Source organism: Borostomias antarcticus, assembly GCF_949987555.1.
Source record: "Borostomias antarcticus genome assembly, contig: scaffold_62, whole genome shotgun sequence".
Lineage (NCBI taxonomy): Eukaryota > Metazoa > Chordata > Actinopteri > Stomiiformes > Stomiidae > Borostomias > Borostomias antarcticus.
This window is the reverse complement of record NW_028176112.1, coordinates 508,950-528,790: the sequence shown is the minus strand read 5'-3', so window position 1 is coordinate 528,790 and position 19,841 is coordinate 508,950. Positions and strand designations below refer to the sequence as shown.

The 19,841-nt window shown below is 45.3% G+C and overlaps 1 protein-coding gene and 1 pseudogene across 2 annotated transcripts in view; one reads left to right on the top strand and one right to left on the bottom strand.

Annotated features, from left to right (window-relative positions):
- LOC311328820 (mitochondrial adenyl nucleotide antiporter SLC25A24-like) overlaps window positions 1-19,841 on the top strand; it is a gene marked incomplete at both ends in the record, with an annotated part of 358,532 nt that overhangs the window by 79,253 nt on the left and 259,438 nt on the right. The gene's annotated exons all lie outside the window — the stretch shown is intronic.
- Window positions 1-19,841, bottom strand: part of LOC311328806 (roundabout homolog 2-like) — a 55,765-nt pseudogene that overhangs the window by 17,293 nt on the left and 18,631 nt on the right. The window contains exons 3-16 of the transcript in view: window positions 16,419-16,576; window positions 16,104-16,216; window positions 15,779-15,917; window positions 15,178-15,305; window positions 8,836-8,960; window positions 6,927-7,098; window positions 6,376-6,581; window positions 5,081-5,162; window positions 4,712-4,880; window positions 3,905-4,071; window positions 3,666-3,785; window positions 3,315-3,531; window positions 2,841-2,959; window positions 1,651-1,828 (exon numbers count right to left, since the gene is read on the bottom strand). The product of the transcript in view is annotated as a roundabout homolog 2-like (transcript). The remainder of the gene's footprint in view (window positions 1-1,650; window positions 1,829-2,840; window positions 2,960-3,314; window positions 3,532-3,665; window positions 3,786-3,904; window positions 4,072-4,711; window positions 4,881-5,080; window positions 5,163-6,375; window positions 6,582-6,926; window positions 7,099-8,835; window positions 8,961-15,177; window positions 15,306-15,778; window positions 15,918-16,103; window positions 16,217-16,418; window positions 16,577-19,841) is intronic.

Here is a 19,841-nt window from a genome sequence, read left to right as displayed (position 1 = left end):
CCAACAGGACATCCTCACTGCACTTCATTCCCTCACACATGCTGTCACGGACCTCACACTGTCACTCACTACCACACTCACGGACCTCACACATTCACTGACAAACGCACTCACACACCTCACACAGTCACCCACCAACAGACAATAAAATGGTAGAAATGTGAACCTTACTTGTTTGTGTCTTCATAGCTGGCGCATGACCTCAGTGTGGGCCCTTTGGCCCCGCTGGTAAACCTCATGACGGGGAGGGGGCTGAGGGCTTGGGTCCTCATTTTGTGGTGGGGTCTTGACTGGTTCTCATTCTTATCAGCTTTGAATATACATCTTGGCAAACATAACAGAATGATGTACAAGGAGGGGACAGATACCTAGTGAAAGTACTATTGGTTGCTAGTAAAAAGACAATAATGAGGGCTTGGTATAAGGTGGAACCCCCAACCAAGGAGCAGTGGTGGGTGTTGTGGAGGAGATTTATGAGATTTATTTATGCATTGAGGATGCAGGAAGGAAAGTTTGAAGGGAGATGGGAAAAATGGATGGATTATAGAAGGAAGTGTGATGATACCACTAGTATTAAAATAGTCATATTTGAGTAAGAAAAAAAAGCTGCATGGATGGAAGTACCCATTAGCTGTTATTGTAAGTTTTTATGTTTTATGGTATTGTCGTTGTATGGATGGAAAATGCTAATAAAGATTAAAGTAAAAAAGACAAAGAATATGTATCTTGGCTATGCACACACCAAGCCAGCCGTCACGCGCAGCGCCTGCCTCCAGTCTAGCCCCTACCCTGCTGTGCGCCAGGATGAATGAGTCATGCGTGGAGCCAGGCCACCGTGCCACTACACTTGTGATGAGCATGTCGGCGTCACATATGATTTGGGTATTTATAGTGTGCACATTTTTGCGATTCACATAGACGTATTCATTCACTGATGGTGCCCTTATGAATATGTGGGTGCAGTCGCCATCGCCGTCACCTCTTTGGAGTTATATCTCGGCCAGTAGGCCGAGTAGCGCCGGATTCATTTAGGCTCGCATTACGCACAGGAGGACTGTCATTTATATGCTTACCAAACAGCAAACAGGTCCACATGATCACATATTAATGACAATCTAATTGGTCAATTATTGCCGTTTGATGGAGTGCCTGCATTAGGTGTGTGACATATAGCGCGGAAGGGTTTGGGACAGCGCATAGGTACAGTTTGGGGAACAAATCCATATCGAACCATGAATGAGCCGGTTAGAGGACACGTCTAATCTTGCATTGCGATATATGTTTGTGCTGAATTGGCCTATTAGCCTACATGATTGTGCGTTCATGAACTGTCGCTCTTATTCTCTCCGTCAAACATAGTAATTCACCGACGCACCACCTGCGTCGCCAGTTCCCCCTGTGTTCAAAAAGGGCGTAGAACACCGTGTAAATCGGTACGCCAACTGGAGAGGTGTCCTACAAAAGCGCGGAGAAAGGCGACTAAATTTTCGCCCTTTCGGCTTGATAAATCGCAATGTGGGGGGGGCAAATGGCGTACGCCTGAACTCGCGAAAAAGACCGTGTAAAAGAAGGCGTACCTCAATGATAAATGAGGCCCCTGGTCTACCGGTGTTCATGTGTATTACCACAGTGGTGTGTTATGTAACTCACTGAGCACCAGCTTGACAGGCGGGCTGTGTGCGCCCACGCCCAGAAGGGTGACGGCAGACACCACCACGCTGTACTGGAGGTCAGGCAGCAGTCCCGTCAGCAGGATGGACAACACCGCGCCGTCCACCGTCCGGTTGATCTGGCTCTCAGTCTCCCCGTCTCCCCCCAGACACCACACCTGAGAGGCACAGGGCTCAGGGTTCACACCTCGACTAACACGGCAGACAGTCATCAGGATTAAGAGTCCTATTCACACATACTTAACACAAAGGTTGTTCAAACTGAAGACCGAGATGGGTTCTATTTCAGTTACGGGCTAGACGATAACGAGGGCTCAGAAGTGAGACAAGCAGGACTTGATTGATGATGTACCCACACTGAGCACAGGTGACAGACACTGAGTGTTCTATTCAAACAGCAGGCAGATGATAGGGTTGGTATATAGATAGATAGATAGATAGATAGATAGATAGATAGATAGATAGATAGATAGATAGATAGATAGATAGATAGATAGATAGATAGATAGATAGATAGATAGATAGATAGATAGATAGATAGATAGATAGATAGATAGATAGATAGATAGATAGATAGATAGATAGATAGATAGATAGATAGATAGATAGATAGATAGATAGATAGATAGATAGATAGAGGTGGAAAAGTATAGCAGCAGTGTGAGGGGGGAAGTACAGCAGAATAAAGAATATACATTGAGAATACACATAATAGATTAAATTAAATTACAAATGTACACATACAGAATGCATATAGAACATATATATGTTGTCAGCTCAGACTCTGGTCAGCAATACAAAGACAACAAAGTAATCATCCTCAGAATTTGCATGAGCTCATTCAAATTCTGAGGATGATTACTTTGTTGTCTTTGTATTGCTGACCAGAGTCTGTGCTGACAACAGCTACAACATAATGAGCAATTTACCAGTGATTGATTAAAGTGAGCTTGTGTTCAGATGTAACTCCTGCTGTTGACACAGCATCCTTACAAAGCATGTTTGGCAGTAAGCCATAATCAGAAGAAGGCCTACTGCTGTTACAAATTGTTTTCCTTCTATTTGTGTGGACAACTGCATTCACTAATGAACTACCCACTGTCACGCATCAGAGAGGACTGGAGCAAACCTTTCCCAGCAGCCAGGTTGGCTTCAATACTGTGGTCTTACCTTGTACTCAAGGACAATACCACTCTGAGCATCACGGGGGGGAGGCTCCCAGGACACACTGGTGCTGGAGCTGTTACTCAGTTGAACCACTGACACAGCTTGCGGAGGTGTACTCAAAACTGAAAAGATACATTGACATGATATTCGATCAGGATTCAGTGCTTTGTTAAAAGATGTATACCTGGTACGACAATTTCCTTAAGAATGGTAAATGGACTGCACTTATATAGCGCCCTTCTACAGTACCTGAGCAGAGAAAGCTCTTTACTGGCCTCTCATTCACACACCAATAACAGTAAGCTGCACTGGGAGCAATTTGGGGTTCAGTGTCTTGCTCAAGGACATTTCGACATGTGGACAGGAGGAGCGAGGAATCGAACTGCCAACCCTGCAGTCATTGGACAACCCGCTCTACCTCCTGAGCCACAGCCTTCCCTAGAATACAGTTGAGGCAAAGTCCTGTCAGCATCATACCCTCCACAGGCGTTCGCAGCAGTACCACTGGACTGTCAGATCCCTGCAGCTCATTGAAGTAGGGGCGGATCTTGACCTCGTACTCGGTGTCTGTGAGCAAGCCTGATAGGACAGCGCTGAGCTCGGGTGCGGCCTCCGCGTCCTGGACCAACCAGGCGTTACCGAGGGGGCGGTACAGTAGCCTGTAGCCTTGGAGGTGCTGGGACCGACGCGTCACCTGGGGGACAACACAGCAGGCCGTTCATATGTGGACAGGTTGTGCTTTTTTGCATTTTCATTCATTTTTGTATTTCATTCCTGTGGAACTGTAGAATAGCGTCTGATATTTTTGGTCATGTTGTCAATACTCACAGTCCAGGAGATTCTGGCGCTGGTAGGGGACAGGAGGACAGGCTTCTGCAGGTAGACACACCTCTCCCAGTGTTCTCTGCAGTTCTCTGCGGTCAAACCCCTGCTCTGTGGGGCTCCCATCTGGAACAGAGACAACATCACTCACATACCAGCCCAATATCGAAGGACAATGCACCAGGAAGTCAACTTTATCATGAATATAAGTCTTATATTCCTGGACATCTTGTGTCCAGACTCACCCTGTGTCCTGACAGGCTCCGAGATGGGGCTGGGGTCACTTAGTCCATACGAGTTGACCGCTCGAACGATGAACAAGTAAACTGTGTTTGGATACAGGTCTGCGACTGTGTGCCTCTCTTGCTTCACGTGGTCAGCTACTGTCTGCCAAGCGCTACCCATTGATTGACTGGAAGATAAAACATAAAAATATTTGTTTTTGTCATTTCGTGACCAAAGGAGGAATCATTTTCAAAAGTGACCAGAGTTGGCAGTTGTTATGGTACTGTAATTAAACTCACACACAGTATGTCATCCTCAAGCCCCTTTCTGACATCCCTTTATCTACCTATCCGAGTTCTCTCTCCTCCTCCTCTCTACAGACCTGCTGGAGGAGTAATAGGAGCCATCCAGCCATCCAGCTCTATTTGAAGCTTCCCCAGTAGACAGAGCTTGAGGAAAGCTAACAGCCACCCATGGGAATGCTCCCTCTCAAAACAGCACTGTCAGTCTGTGTGCCAATCAGCAGGCATGTCTCCCAGCATCTGGTTGACTGTGCATCTGCCCCAAGCCTCAGGCCCTCTGCCTCTGTAATAGGAGCTCTCAGATGGCTCTCTGGTGCCGCAGCTGAGTTCAGCGCTGCTCGACCCAGGACCGGAGGAGTATTGTTTCGCTACTGGTTCTCTGCAGTAAAATGCATGATCATATTCACCTTACATCATTACTCAGGGTTTCCAGGCCCTGACGTGTTTATGAATAGGCTTACAGAAACAGCATAAGGAAATCAAACTGACACTCTTGACAGCTGAATCCTGTAATTCCTTCCGTACCTGAAGGCCTCGATGATATAGGAGGTGACGGCAGCCCCGCCCTCATGCGGGTTGGACTGCCAGGTGAGGGTGACAGTGTTCCTGGTCACCTCCGTCACAACGGGCTTCTGGGGCGGTCCAGGCAGCTGAATGGTCTCAGACACTCGCAAAACCGATGAACCTCCATCATCTGTGGATATGGGGGAATAGTCACTGACAACTAATGGAATAAGGGAATTATGAGTCATAATGAGAGCTTCCATTCTACTGTGTATGATGTGTTTGTGTGTGTGTGTGTGTGTGTGTGTGTGTGTGTGTGGGTGCGTGCGTGCGTGCATGTGTGCGTGTGTGTGTGTGTGCGCATGTGTGTGTGTGTGTGCGTGTGTGTACCTCTGACAGTCAGTGTCCCACTCCAGCTTGACTCTCCTGCAGCACTGGATACAGCACACGTGTACATCCCAGAGTCCGTTTCCTAGCAACACAGAGGCGCACTTCAACTCTCTTTTCATAACAGAAGACAACCAACACTGGCAATGTACTTAAGGTCTGTTCCAACCACCGCACAGTAAACCTCTGTGGATCTCTCCTATTTACTTATTAACGTACTCTTTGTGCATTGCTTTGCTGCCGTCCTCACATTCAGTCTCAGAGGTTTAGCGTTCTGAATTTAAAAGCTTTATTGAAATGCCACTTTGTGACAAAACAGTCATCACTCAGCAGCAGCTGTACTGCTCTTGAGAAGAGCCTCGATAAGCATTGTGGTTCCTATTACCCTTGAGGCTCTGCTATACTTTACACTCTGAATCTACCTGCCCTCCATTTTCCTGTGAACATGCCCACATCCTCGCTGGCACTACGGCAGGGTGCCAGTCTACTGTAAATACCTGTGGGATAACCCAGCAGTGTGTTGACCTCTGGGCTGATGGATTAGCTGTATGTGGGCAGCCGAACTTGTCTAAGTACCGCTGAAATATTGATGATGGGTGGGGGCATCGTCGGGCTAAATTTTTTTTAGTCCATCTCTTTCTCTCTCTCTCTCTCTCTCTCCTTCCCCTCTCTTCCCGTCTCAATCCGGATGCTGAGTTAATGCATCTCTTCTGTTCCATTGAGCGCAGTGGCGTGGCAGATTTCCCTCATCTCAGCAGAGCAGCGGACCTTGCCTTAATGGCACAAGTTTGCCGTGGACAACTGCTGAGCAAGAAACCGCGTGAGAGGAAGAGAGAAGGAGGGCCGGCGTTCGCCAAGGCCTCGGCGCCGTGCGTGAGATCTAATTAGAGTCCGCAAGATCGTTAATCATCCAGAGTCAATTAACGCAAACGATGCTGCTCACTCTCCTCGCGGCGGGCAAGCTCACCTCCAGGCCGGTCAGCGGGCCCCACTGACTGCTCTTTCATCCAAGCAGAGAAGCATTCTGCATCTTCAAACAAACCCCATCATTCACATTACAATTTCACCGCGCCTGGCCATATAATGGCTCTGCAGAGATCGTTTTTAAAATGTATTTCACCTTGATTCAAAAATAAAAAAGGCAAAGGTACGTGGTAAGAAAGCAAAATATGTCACACTGGGGAGGAAGTGATGTATAGATACACTATCCTCATTTATTCACACAGGAAGAAAGAGCAGTCCCATTTGAGCCATATTCATACGTACAGTAGACATGAGTAGTTACGTTTGGCACACACCTCCAGGTTAGCGATCTGCAATGTGCCGTTCTTCATAAGGGTTACGCGAGGGTCCTCTTCCATAATCCTCTCTCCGTCCTTTTCCCAGGATACCCGTAACGAGGGCCCACCAATCACATGACACTGCAACTGTGCGACGGACCCCAGAGACAAGGTTTGATTGGCTGGCCCTTGTCGGATAATTGGTGGGACACGGCCTGAGGGACCTATGGCATGAGACGATAGAATGCACAAAATATTAAAGTCAATGATTTGTGTCTTGTGTTGAGTTACCTTATCCGTCTCTTCACTGACACCACCCGCCTCCATCCCCCTAACTCACCCCCTCCATCCCCCAAACTCACCCCCTCCATCCCCCTAACTCACCCCCTCCATCCCCCTAACTCACCCCCTCCATCCCCCTAACTCACCTCCTCCATCCCCCTAACTCACCCCCTCCATCCCCCTACTGTAACTCACCCCCTCCATCCCCCTAACTCACCTCCTCCATCCCCCTAACTCACTCACCTCCTCCCTCCTAACTCACCCACCTCTCCATCCCCCAAACTCACCCCCCTCCACCTCCAGCAGGGCCTTGGTCAGCACACTTCCTGCCACACTGATGGCCTGGCAAATATAGTAGCCAGAGTCCTCTGGATGGACGTCAGTGATGGTCAGCTCTCCGCTCATGGAAACAGAGTAGCGCCCAGACTGAGAAGGTGGCTGGCCAGGGAACAGCAACATCTTCACACACACACACACACACACACACACACACACACACACACACAAGCACACACGCACACACACAACGTTCAGTCACTTTTAACAAAGCAAGCAACGGACATAAGTAATAGGGACTTTTGTTGAGAGCTGTGTGAGCTGACGGATTGTCTGTTTGACAGGGTAATGGACATGAATGGGGGGAGGGGATGGACATCCACCCATCCAGTTCATTCCTCTAAGAGGCTTAGACTGAGGGAGTGGAAGGCCAGGGTTATAAGGACCCAAGATAATCCCAAACCCTAACTTCAAACACCACATCTACCCTACAGACTGGAACTAAGTTAGAAACCTATTGTATAACCCAGCCTCAACTCAGCATCCTGTCCTTTGGGATACCACCTCAACTTCCAAAGCATCAGCTAGAGCTACATGATAGTGTTACTGCCCTCCTGTTTTCATCAAACAGATGTATTTAGAGTAAAACAAGTGTTAAGTGTGGGGAAGCAGATCTTCTCACACCTTATGTAGCCTCCGCTGACTCACCCTCCTCTTCTCTCCCGCCCTATTCCTCTCCCCCTCCCTCTCTCTTCCTCTCCTCCTCCCTCTCTCTTCCTCTCCCACTCCCTCTCTCTTCATCTGTGTCTGCAGACAACATAAACATTCTCGCCAACGTATTCCCATGATGCCTTTCCAACAAATATCTGTCTTTGCATCACTCTGCTCTGTTTTCAAGCTGTGAAAATTGGAATGAGTCACCACCAAACAAACATGGGGTGCGTTAAGTAGCTGAGCGCTCAGTCAGCGATCAGTGATCAGAATTCACTTAACGGGTTGCTCAGTTATGCTCAGACTGATCTGCTCCGAGCACAAATGAGCAGTTTTGAACTATGATCTGTTTGAGCCAAACACCACGTCATAATCATCATCACTGAACAAAAAAATAAAATAAAGATGGATGCCAAAAGGATGCTGGTCGTCTCCCAGCAACTCAGCGCTGTTAGAGCAGACTGTTAAGTAAAAAAAATAAAACGCTCAGCGCTCAGAGTGAGCATTCAGCTACTTAACGCATCCATGGTGAAACAGTTTTTAGTAGAACTGCTGCTGATCAAAATTACAGGGTTTTAAGCTGGAACAAGGCAATCAAAAACAAAATATTTTCCTACAAGAGCAAAATGCAATCCATTATCCTCCATGCTGATTATTTTCTTAGCCTGTTATTCTTCTTGTCCTGATTCTCTGGAAGTGACTGTTGATCCTGATTCTCCTCTCAGCGAAGTGATGACTCTTATGCCGGGCTCACACTACAGGATATTTAAAATCCTAACCAATTTCGAAATCGGGTTACATCACGCACATAAGGAGAATCTTAACAGATATTCTTCTTGCGCATCTCAAACAAGCACACACAGCAAGATTTGAAAATAACCGCTCAGCACACACTACAGGATCTTATCGTGTCCGAGGGAGCAACGAACCACTGGTCTCGCCGTCTCACTTGTAAAGTCGGGACGTAATAATCTTAAATATCAAACTTGTTTGATATTATCGGGGCCGCCCCGATGGGTCTGCGAGCCGATCGGGAGGTATAAGATTGGATCTGTAAACCCCTCACATTACAAGATAATCTGGACCGATCATCTGGACCGATCATCGGCCCCGACAAACGTTCCAGACCAGATTTCTCCTCCGATTGTCGGGAGGGGTGAATCGGGGATAAATCGGCCTAAAAATCCTGTAGTCTGAGCCCGGCATTACCTGGCTCCCCTCTTTCTGCCAGAAGACGGCTGGTGGAGGGTTTCCTGTGGTCCCGCAGCGGAAGGTCACGCTGTGGCCCTGGGCAGCGACCTCGTCCCGGGGCCGAACAGCGATCTGTGGCAGCACTGGACAGGGGAGGAAAGGAGGATCACATTTAAATTCACATTCTTTCTCTCCCCTTGCAATCAATACCTACTCAGTAGTGCCACAGCCATATTGATCAAAAACTTAGCACTTACACTTTTCTAACATCATTTCAGTGCTGTCAGCTTTACAGTAGCCCTCTGATCGGTTGATCTATGGTTTCCCATTTTTATTAATCTACTCTTTTCACATTATTGAGTGAGACATTGATGCATATCCTTCACACTGAGGCAACATGTCACTCACCAGCTTGCAATGGGACAGCATTTCTATAATATTTACTGGGTTATTTTCAAATGAAATTTGAGCTGCGGTGATGATCTGTCAGATTTGAGGGGTGACAATAGCTTGCATCATCAGACCTTTGTAAAGATAGATACTGACCAGACAGCTATTGGCTCAGCTTCAACAATCTGATTCCCCTTATCTCCTCCCCAGTAGTCTGCCTCTTTGGCATCTTTTACACACACACACACACACAAACACACACACACACGCACACACAAGTACACACATGCATGCACACAAACACACACACACACACACACACCCACACGCACCTACACACACACCCACACCAGGGTCAATACAGTACACAAGAGAACTGAGTCATCCGCACCCACAGTGAGAGTACACGGCATCTTCCCATGCCAGAGGCTGAGCATGCACACAGACACACAGCCAGGGACTGACTTCAACACTCAACAATCAGCTGGCATGGTGGAGACAACACCACAGGGGACTGACCAGAACAACAGTGGGAACTAAACAACAATGTTTGATTCAATCATTTTCCTAATCACTTCAAAAACACTGTAATAGTCTGACCCCAAATGTTCTTTGTACACAACAGGAAAATTATTACATTCTAAATTGGATATGAATCACAGTCTAGTGAATACTAATTTGAATATTAATTTTCCACTATCATCAAACTGATATCATCAAACTGTTTTTACTTTGAGGAAATGGAAACGGAATAAAAAACCCAGTGAGTGACACATGGATGGTGTATGCAGTCTGAACGTTTCATCCTAGCACACTGGTTTCTAATGAAAACAAAAACACCAGTGTGTGCGCGTGTGTGTGTGTGTGTGTGCGTGCGTGTGTGTGTTTGATACCAGGCCTTACAGTAATCTAGTGCACATTAAGTCTGTGTCAGACTTTGTACTGAGAGCCCTGCAACAGGAGTGGAGAAACATGATTCACCAACTAATACAGTAGCACCAACCTTTTGTAAGCTATTACTGTAGGTTATGATAATTTTGAAAGCATTAAATATGACTAAAAACCCCTAATGGTTTGGTAAAAATGAACTGAATCTGAAATATACATTGACTAAAATAAACTGAGTTGTAGTTTAAAGGGGCTGCATTGATGGAAAATTAATGAGATGGATGAACTCAATTACATTGACCTGACATATTATTTACTTATTTTGTATTTATTTAACCTTTTGCTTCCTACTGTCGCACAGTGCAGACACTTTTGCTGCTTGCTCTCGCCTTCGCTTGTATTTTTCAGCTAATATTCTTGCTTTTCTTCTGTAAGAAACTATGAGCAGCGGCTCCTGGATACTTATGAATCACTGGGACTGAATTTTTGTAGATATAGTAGGCTGTTGCCATACTTCAACATTTTATTACCTCCTCACAATAACGTGAGAGCGGCAGCAAGATGCCCCCCTTCTCCACAGAGGATTTCCACAAACTTCTGCAGAAGATTACAGTGCTGAAAACCCCAAAATGAACCGTTTAGAAGTGAGCGTGGAAGTCAATGGACTAACTGGGAATGACAGCACCTTACCATGGATTCAAAACAATGGACAAGAGCATGCTAATACATGGCTAATTAGCACCAACAAGACAACCAAGAAATAGGAGAGTTGTATACCGGGTAATAAGTGGTAGTCCTCCCTGGAACTCTCTTGGTGTAAAACCTAAGAGTAAATCATTTCCCAGGGAAATGGGAGGATGGGTAACAGGCAGAGCCCTGCGCCCAGAGATTTGTGATGAGACTGGCTGGCTTGCATTATCCTCCAGGCAGAGTGCCTCTTCAACCTCTGTGCTTAGCAGGACACAGCCGTGGACAACTGCTAAAGGGAGAGCCATCCAGAAAGAATCTTGCATATCGGGGCTACACATCCAACTGTGAAAACCAGGCCGGGTCAAGCCTGGCTTATGTGCATGGCTGGCTTGTTTCTGTTCAGGACTGTTCGGAAGCTAGTCACGCCACTGATATAGCTGTGAATTGAAATGACATGAAATAATGTCTGATAAATTAAGATTGTCTTGATTAGTCTTGTTGCCTGGACACATCAGTTCCAATGCTTCCAATGCTAATCCAGCACAATAAGAGCGAGATAGCCAGTTCGCTCATGAGCTCACAACAACTAGCAGCAGCTTCTGTAACATGAATGGTCGTGGTCATTGGCTAAAGCAGTTACACTGATGATTCCTGTAACGTTAGCTATTTTGCTGCAATTGGTTCAACTTCTGTTTCTGGACAAAGGTAAGGGATAAAAAGTCCCATTAAGTCATCCCCACCGGGGCCTTGAACCCCCGTCTCCCAGGTGGGAGTCCTATGCTCTCACCACTACTGTACTTGTGCAGCGGAGACCAGCGGGTTGGTTTTGGTGTCCTTCTTCCAGTCCCTAGTGTGGGTTGGGGTTAGAATAAGGGTTGGAGTTGGGTCAGAATCTGACCTATAAGGCAAGGGGTAAAGGTTGGAGGGAAAGGATGAACATGTGGAGGTTTGGGGTATAGTCCCATAAAATCATCCCCACTGGGGCCTTGAACCCTCGTCTCCCGGGTGGGAGTCCTATGCTTTCACCGCTACTCTACTTGTGCAGTGGAGATCGGCAGGTTGATTTTGGTGTCTCTCTTTACTTTGGTGTGCTGGGACTACTGCCTCTTGTGGTGCCAACAGAGAAATGCAGGTCAACATTGACCAGAGTTAGGGAGGGAGGGAGGGAGTGATAACCAGACAAACGCTATTCTAGGTGTGCTGGCTTACAGCCATGCACAAAAAACCACTGCCTCTTGTCTAGGTGCGCTGGCTTACAGCCATGCACAAAAAAAACATTGCCTCTTGTGGTAACTGCGCTGGCTTACAGCCACACACAGAAAAACATTGTTTCTTGTGGTAGCAACATAGAACTGCAGATCAACAACCCAACGGAGGGACAACCAGACATTTGCTGTCTTTGGTGCGTCGCCACGCACAAACATCATAGTGCACGTAGGGACAAATTATGCTGTGAAATGACAGTCGGAAGTTCTCAAACGAGACTTTACTGATCTGTTGAACACAGTTAGTTCTCTGAAAGCTGAGGTGTTTATCAGTGGTCCTGACTCAATTTTATCCGATCAACCATAAAACCCTGGAGGACATTATACAATATATAAAATCCTCCTCCTGATGACTTGATATTCTGCCTACAGGCTTTTTCAAAAATGTATCTGACTGCATGGCCTCTGATTTACTCCAAATTGTAAACACATCTCTTCTTTCAGGTGTGTTCCCACAAACCCTGAAAACTGCAGTCGTCAAGCCACTCTTAAAAAAGAATAATCTAGACACCTCACAAATGAACAATTATAGGCCCATATCAAACATCCCATTTTTAAGTAAAATTATTGAAAAAGCAGTTTTTCAACAGCTGAACAACTTCGTGGCACTAAATAATTGTTTTGATGTCTTCTTGTCAGAATTTCAACCACACCACAGCACCGAGACTGCTCTTGTTAAGGTCTTCAAATACATCCATTTAAACACAGACAATGGCAGAATTTCAGTTTTAGTATTACTGGATCTCAGCGCGGCATTTAACACGGTTGACCACAACATATTACTAGGCCGACTGGAAAACTGGCAGGGAATTTCTGGCACAGTGCTAGACTGGTTTGAATCCTACTTGAAGGACAGGGACTACTTTGTTTCTATAGGCAATTACAAATCTGAGCAGACAAAAATGACCTGTGGAGTTCCCCAAGGCTCCATTATGGGGCCTCTTCTGTTCAACATTTACATGCTCCCACTAGCTCAAATTATGGAAAACAACAAAATATGCCACCATAGCTATGCAGACAACACACAAATGTATATGACCATATCACCAGGGGACTATAATCCCATACAAGTGCTGAGTAAGTGCATTGAACAAATCAACTATTGGATGTGCCAGAACTTTGTTCAACTAAACAAAAATAAAACTGAAGTAATTGTCTTTGGAGCCAAAGAAGAATGATTAAAAATCAGTAATCAGTAATGTTAAAAACCACAAACAAAGCCAGAAATCTTGGTGTAGTCATGGACTCAGACCTGAAGTTCAACAGTCACATTAAGACAATTACAAAGTCAGCCTACTATTACCTGAAGAATATATCAAGGATTAAAGGATTTATGACTCAACATGCATTTATCTTCAGTAGACTCGACTACTGTAACGGTGTGTTTACAGGTCTCTCTAAAAAATCGAACAGACAGCTGCAGCTGATTCAGAACGCTGCTCGAGTCCTCACTAAGATCAAGAAAGTGGATCACATCACTCCAGTTCTGAGGTCCTTACACTGGCTTCCTGTCTGTCAAAGAATTTACTTTAAAATACTGCTGTTGGTTTATAAAGCACTGAATGGTTTAGGGCCAAAATATATTTCTGATCTGCTGCTACCTTATGAACCATCCAGACCTCTCAGGTCATCTGGCACAGGCCTGCTTTCTGTCCCCAGAGTTAAAACAAAACATGGAGAAGCAGCGTTCAGTTTTTATGCTCCACATATCTGGAACAACCTTCATTGTGTTCATACACTGCACTGTAACTTTTATTACTGTATTTAATTTTTCCTGCATTTAGTTTTAAATGTTCTGCAAAGTACAAGAGCATGTTAGTAGAACGACTTGAGGGAGGAAGTGAAAGAAGGAAATGTATGTTGGAAATGGAGAGGTTGGATTTTGGGTGCAAGGTGTGCCTAGTGACACAACAGCTGGTGTCTTCCCACGCTCAGAAAGGATGTTTGAGTCACTGGTGAAAAGCCAGCGAGCAACTATACAGAAGAACATTGTACATAAGTGAGTGGAGAGAAAGAAGGTTTCAGTATGTGATAAAGAAAAGAGTGTCCTTTTTTGCATTTTGTTTTATATGACCTTTTATGTGTTGCACTTTGTATTGATGCTTTTAATGTCTCATGTAAAGCACTTTGAATTGCCTTATTGCTGAAATGTGCTATACAAATAAACTTGCCTTGCCTTGTTTATATAGTCAGGAAGAAGACCCATTTAGATACAATCTCTTTTTCAAGGGGAAGCTAGACAAGAAAGGCAACAAAACAGCATACAAAGGTTTCCGACAAGCACTGTACATGTTGCATACATACTGTACAGTAAAGGGGTACAATACATTCAAACATCATCCATGACACCTACATAGTCAATGACAGAACAGAATAAAGGGAATGGAGATTGGGGTTCACGTGAGCACACATATGGAAACACACAAACATCCAAACACGTACATTCAGACATGCATGCACACACACCCACACCCACACGCACACGCACACCCACACACACATGCACACACACACACACACACACACACACACACACACACACACACACACACACACACACACACGCACACACGGCTATGTATGAAAGCACACCATATCCAAAACAGCTGTCAGATGGAATAATCCATACGGTTTAGCATTTAAGATCATGTGGAGGACCGCAACACAAACACTCTGATATCACACATACCTGTACCAGTATGAACAGACTCCTGTGATCACTGTTTAATGAGCTGGATATGAGTGTGTCTTGTTGATGTGACTGTGGCTCACTACATTACTGTTCGCATGTGTCTTTTGGTATCAGGGCACAAAGTGTGTGTGTGTGTGTGTGTGTGTGTGTGTGTGTGTGTGTGTGTGTGTGTGTTGGTGTGTGTGTGTGTGTGTACATGCGTGTGTGTACATGCGTGTGTGTATGTGTGTGTTACAGTATGTGTCAATGTGTGATGGATGTGTGTGTGTGTGTGTGTATGCTGTGTGTGTGTGTGTGTTACAGTATGTGTCTCTGCGTGATGGATGTGTGTGTGTGTGTGTGTATGTGCGTGCGTGTCTACAGTATATGTCTCTGTGTGATGGATGTGTATGTTCACGTGTGCATTTCCAGTACAAGTATGTGTGTGAGTCTCACCATGAACCTGCAGTATGGCTGAAGCCTCCGTCTTGCCCACGCTGTTCTCAGACATGCAGGTGTACGTCCCCTCGTCCTCCTCTCTCACCCTGAGCAGACGCAGGCTGTTGTCATTCCGGATCTCAAACCTGCGAGGGAGACACAGACAGGGTACCATGTGTCAATCAACCCTATTATTCATAGGCACAAGGAGAGAACTCAAGCCAACTATGTCACCAAGAGGCCCAACTTAATGCAGATACCACCATACAGGAGTTGAACTATAATACAATACTACAATATAATAATCTAATAAAGAGAAACTTCACTAAATTTACTGTATAGGAGTCGCAATGTCACACAGAGTTCATGCTACAGTAACTGCTAAATCCTGTTAAGCTTCCCATTCATGAATTTGCATTGACTGGAGTAAAGGCATGGATTTATGAGTAATTACTCTTTGCTTTCGAAGTCACATATTTTTAATCTGATACAATATTAATCTCTGGTTGAATTCTCTTAATCTGTTACTGTAGCAATTTAGATGTCACATCAATCAATGTGACTGTCAATCAGTCAGCCTGAGGTTCCATTGGTCAGTGGACAAGTCAGTCAAACTCACCTCCCACGGGGTAATTCTCCCTCCTCTCTGCGCCATCGAACAGTGGGGGCAGGGTCTCCATGCACCTCACACAGGAAGTCCACTGTCTCGTCCTCCATCACCACTTGATTCACCGGCCTCCGTATCAGCACAGGACGCTCTGTGTAGACAGGTTAACAATTATAGCACACACACACACACACACACACACACACACACACACACACACACTGCTGCCCTATAGACAGTAAAGACCACCCACACACACACACACACACACACACACACACACACACACACACACACACACCAACACATACAGTGGTTACAGTGACTTTGGACTTACCATACACCACCAATTCGGCAGGGTCTCTCCCCCACCAAATTGGTGCCAACGCACACATACATGCCTGCGTCACTCTTCCTAGTGTGGGAGATCATCAACTTGCCCCCGCGCATCTGGGAAGAAACACGGTGACACATCTGATTATCGGCCCTCGGGAAGAAGCGCTTGCACGCCTGTCAGCGTAGGTTTGTATGACACTCCTGTGAGTTGGATGGAGCTGCTGTTGAACTCCAACAGGTGGGTTTAAACACTTCCACGTTCAAAGAGGACGTGATTAGGTGTAATAAACAGGATCCCCATATACAGCAGACTCACTGAGATGCGCTCGTCCTTGGTGCTGACTCGGGCGTTGTTCCTTTTCCAGGAGACTGCAGGCTCGGGATGGCCACGAGGGGGGACACACTCCAGCACAGCCGGTTCCCCTGCCGCCACCACTACGTCACTGGGGGCCTGCCGGAAGTCGTCTCTCAGGACTGGGTGGAGTAGACAGAACCAGAGGTTAGGACAATGTGGACTAATAAAGTTATATTTGATTCTACTCTATTCTAATCTGCACCTGTCCGTTCCTCAGGCACACACCAATGAATGCCTCCAATGCAGAGATAGCATTAGCGATATGCTGCTAATGTCATTAATGGTGCCCTATTAACTTTTCCTTGTAATCATTTGATGCATATTTCACATCTATGGATGAAAACAAGCTCATTGGATCATAGCTGCATGTTGTGTTCCTGCTTGTGCATGGACGCTCAAATCCCTTTTTTGATGTGTCCTGTATCGGTACCCTAGTCTGCCTGCTGTACTGTCAGAGCTGAGGTACTGGATAATGCACATCCCTCAGTCCAACACAGCATAAACAAATAAAAACGCATGCATTATTTAACTTGTGAAAAGGGACAAAGGGTGAACAAGTAGAAAGAAGAGAAGCGCTGCGTGGGGTCCTTAATTGTGAAGGTCTGAAACAGGTGCTCTTTGGAAAGGGTTTGCATTAATCGAAATATTTCAAAATCCCTTAAATGTCAAAAGTCCAAGTAACTCGAGGTAAACTTGAACAAAGGGGGTCCAAGGCACAACTGTTCAGTTGCAGTGAATTTATTGTAGGCAAAGATTAAAAGACCAACGCGTTTCTGCAAAAGTGCCTTCGTCAGGGTCTATGAAAGGGGAAAAAGGGCCTATGCACATTAATGCAATGCTTTTATCTGTAATTCCTCACAGCACGCATTACATCTCACTCACCACAAATCCGTCAGAAAGACAAGACTAAATAAAAGTTCAAGAGATTTTATTTTGCCCTATGCACCAAGTACAAGTATAGGTACTGTGCATTTTAATTATTGGTCCTGCTCCTCTCCACAGTCGCTTATCAGTTCATAAGTTCCTGACTAAATAATATTATATAAATGTGAATAATATATTAACCTAGACCTAAAATAAAGCCTATGTGAATATTAATAAAAAATATTACAGTTATACTACAGTTGAATAATATAATATTAACATGAACCTAGAAAGAACCTAAAACGAAGTATAAACCTGCTGTATACCTCAAAATATAGCCTATTAGAATATACATAACTAGAAAGGGTGCTCAGAGAGGTCTCCACCCATTAATGCATTTTTGTTGGAGTAACCGAGTTGAAATGGTTAAATTCACAACTCAGTATCAATATTGCCCACTTGCACCATTGAAGAGTAAGCTTTTCGGTGGCATAACTGGTAGTGGTGTTTATGACAGGTGGTCATGTGTGAATGCAAATCAGAGCACCTGGGTATGATGACCGTGTGGGCAAGTTGCAGGAGGAAGCAATACTGAGAGTGATGTATTGACACCTGTTAGATCAGCATGTGCAGTTGTTGAATGTGTAAGTGGATAAAATAATCAGGGATTGATAGATATGAAAGCTGCAAGGTCTCTCTCTCTCCCTCTGTCTTTCTCCCTAGGATATCAGAGTGCATTTACTGTAGTAGGGTTGGGGTACTGTGACGGCCCCGCCTACTCCATTTGCCTGTCTAGGTGTGTCGTGTGTGTGTGTGTGTTCACTGTCTGTTCAGTGTGTCTGTCCTAGCAGGTTCCTGAGGTGGGCGTGGCCGTCATCAGCAGCTACCCTGGCACACCTGGGCCCGGTGTGTCAGGGCTCTACAAGAAGAGCTGGGAGCTCAGTTGCTGCACTTCCTCCTCCCGGGGACACTGATTGCTTTGTAGTTTGAACTTGGTTTCGCACTACTCAACACTGCACTCATACACCCTTCACTCACTCGTGCACTCACTTACACCACTGATGACTGACTGCACATCCCATGTTTGATTTATGTACTTTACATATTGTTTGAGTTTAGTTTAATTAAATCCTATTGTTAATCCTTAGTTTGGTATGCGTCCCCCTCCTTTGTCACGGCCATACACGGCCTGGTTTGTGACAAATGGGGGCTCGTCCGCTTTTTTGTTTGTGGGTCTGATTTGGGCCGTTTGGTTCCCTTGTTAGGGTTTGGTTGTCTTTGGTCTGGTCTGCTTTTCTGTTTGGCTCGCCCTGTGTTTGGAGGGGGATGCTTTTGGTTGCTGTGGATGCTTTTGCTTTTGGTTGCTTTAGTTGCTTTGGTTTCTTTGGTTGTTTTGTTTGGTTGATTGGTTAATTGGCTTTTTGTTTCTGCAGTCCGGGAGGGGCTGATTGGTGATGATTGCATGGTTGCGTTCTGGTGTGTGGCCTAGTCTGTTGGTGGGATTTCCCCTGGTAGGCGTAGCTACGTGTCCTGTTGGTCGCGTTGGTTTGTTTTACAGTAGTTTCTTATTTTTGTGTGGTGTGCGGTTGGTAGCAGTTGTCTGGGGGACACTTCCATAGCTGTTAGGTGGGTAACCAGCTTGCTGGGGGCTTGGCGAGGCTATACAAAAGAGGTAGCGAACATGTCCTATGCAATGCTGACTATTTTAATTTCCTCCTCGAGGATCAATAAAGTAATCAATCAAGTCCTCAGATAACAGTTGGGGAATACTGTGTGTGCAACTGATTTACTGAGACACAAATAAGACAGAAATGCTAATAAAACAGTATTACTAATGTTGGGGGGAGGGTTGAGATACGTCTAAAGATGAAGTGTAGAGAAATGGCAGCCAAGTTTTGTTTTAATTTAATTTAAAGCAATACATAGCGTTTTCTCCGGTTTTCTCGGAACTGCGCCCTCACAGGCTCTGCAAGTAAGTGCACTGTCGTACTGTCATAAAGTTATCAGATTGTCTTTTTCTTTTTCTGGCTTCCTCCGTGATGTTTCGCTTCGGTTTTCTCCATGGCTTTCTCACCCCCACCATGATATCATTGAGCTAAAAAAACGCATGATATCCAAAGACGCCGGAATAGCTAGCTACTACTGTGTTGTTTAAGCACAATGTTGCATGCGCACTTCGACTGAATGCTGCGTCCCGGGGGCGCGAGTTTTAAAAGGTAATAAATGTCAATGTATTATCTTTCTGAGTAGACTGGACGATTCATCTTATTTTTAGTAAAACTAATTGGAGAATTAGCACCAGACATGTTTGTAAAGGTCCAAATATCACGATGTATTGCTTTAATGTTTGATTCGGATCAACTCCAACATTTTATGGGTTCTAAGTTGGCCTATATGCTACACCCCTCCACCGAGTTTCGTGAAAATCGGACTGGTAGTTTTTATATAATCCTGTTAAAGAATGAACCAACCAACTAACACACGCAAGTGAAAATATATCCAACTTTGTCACCTCCCAGA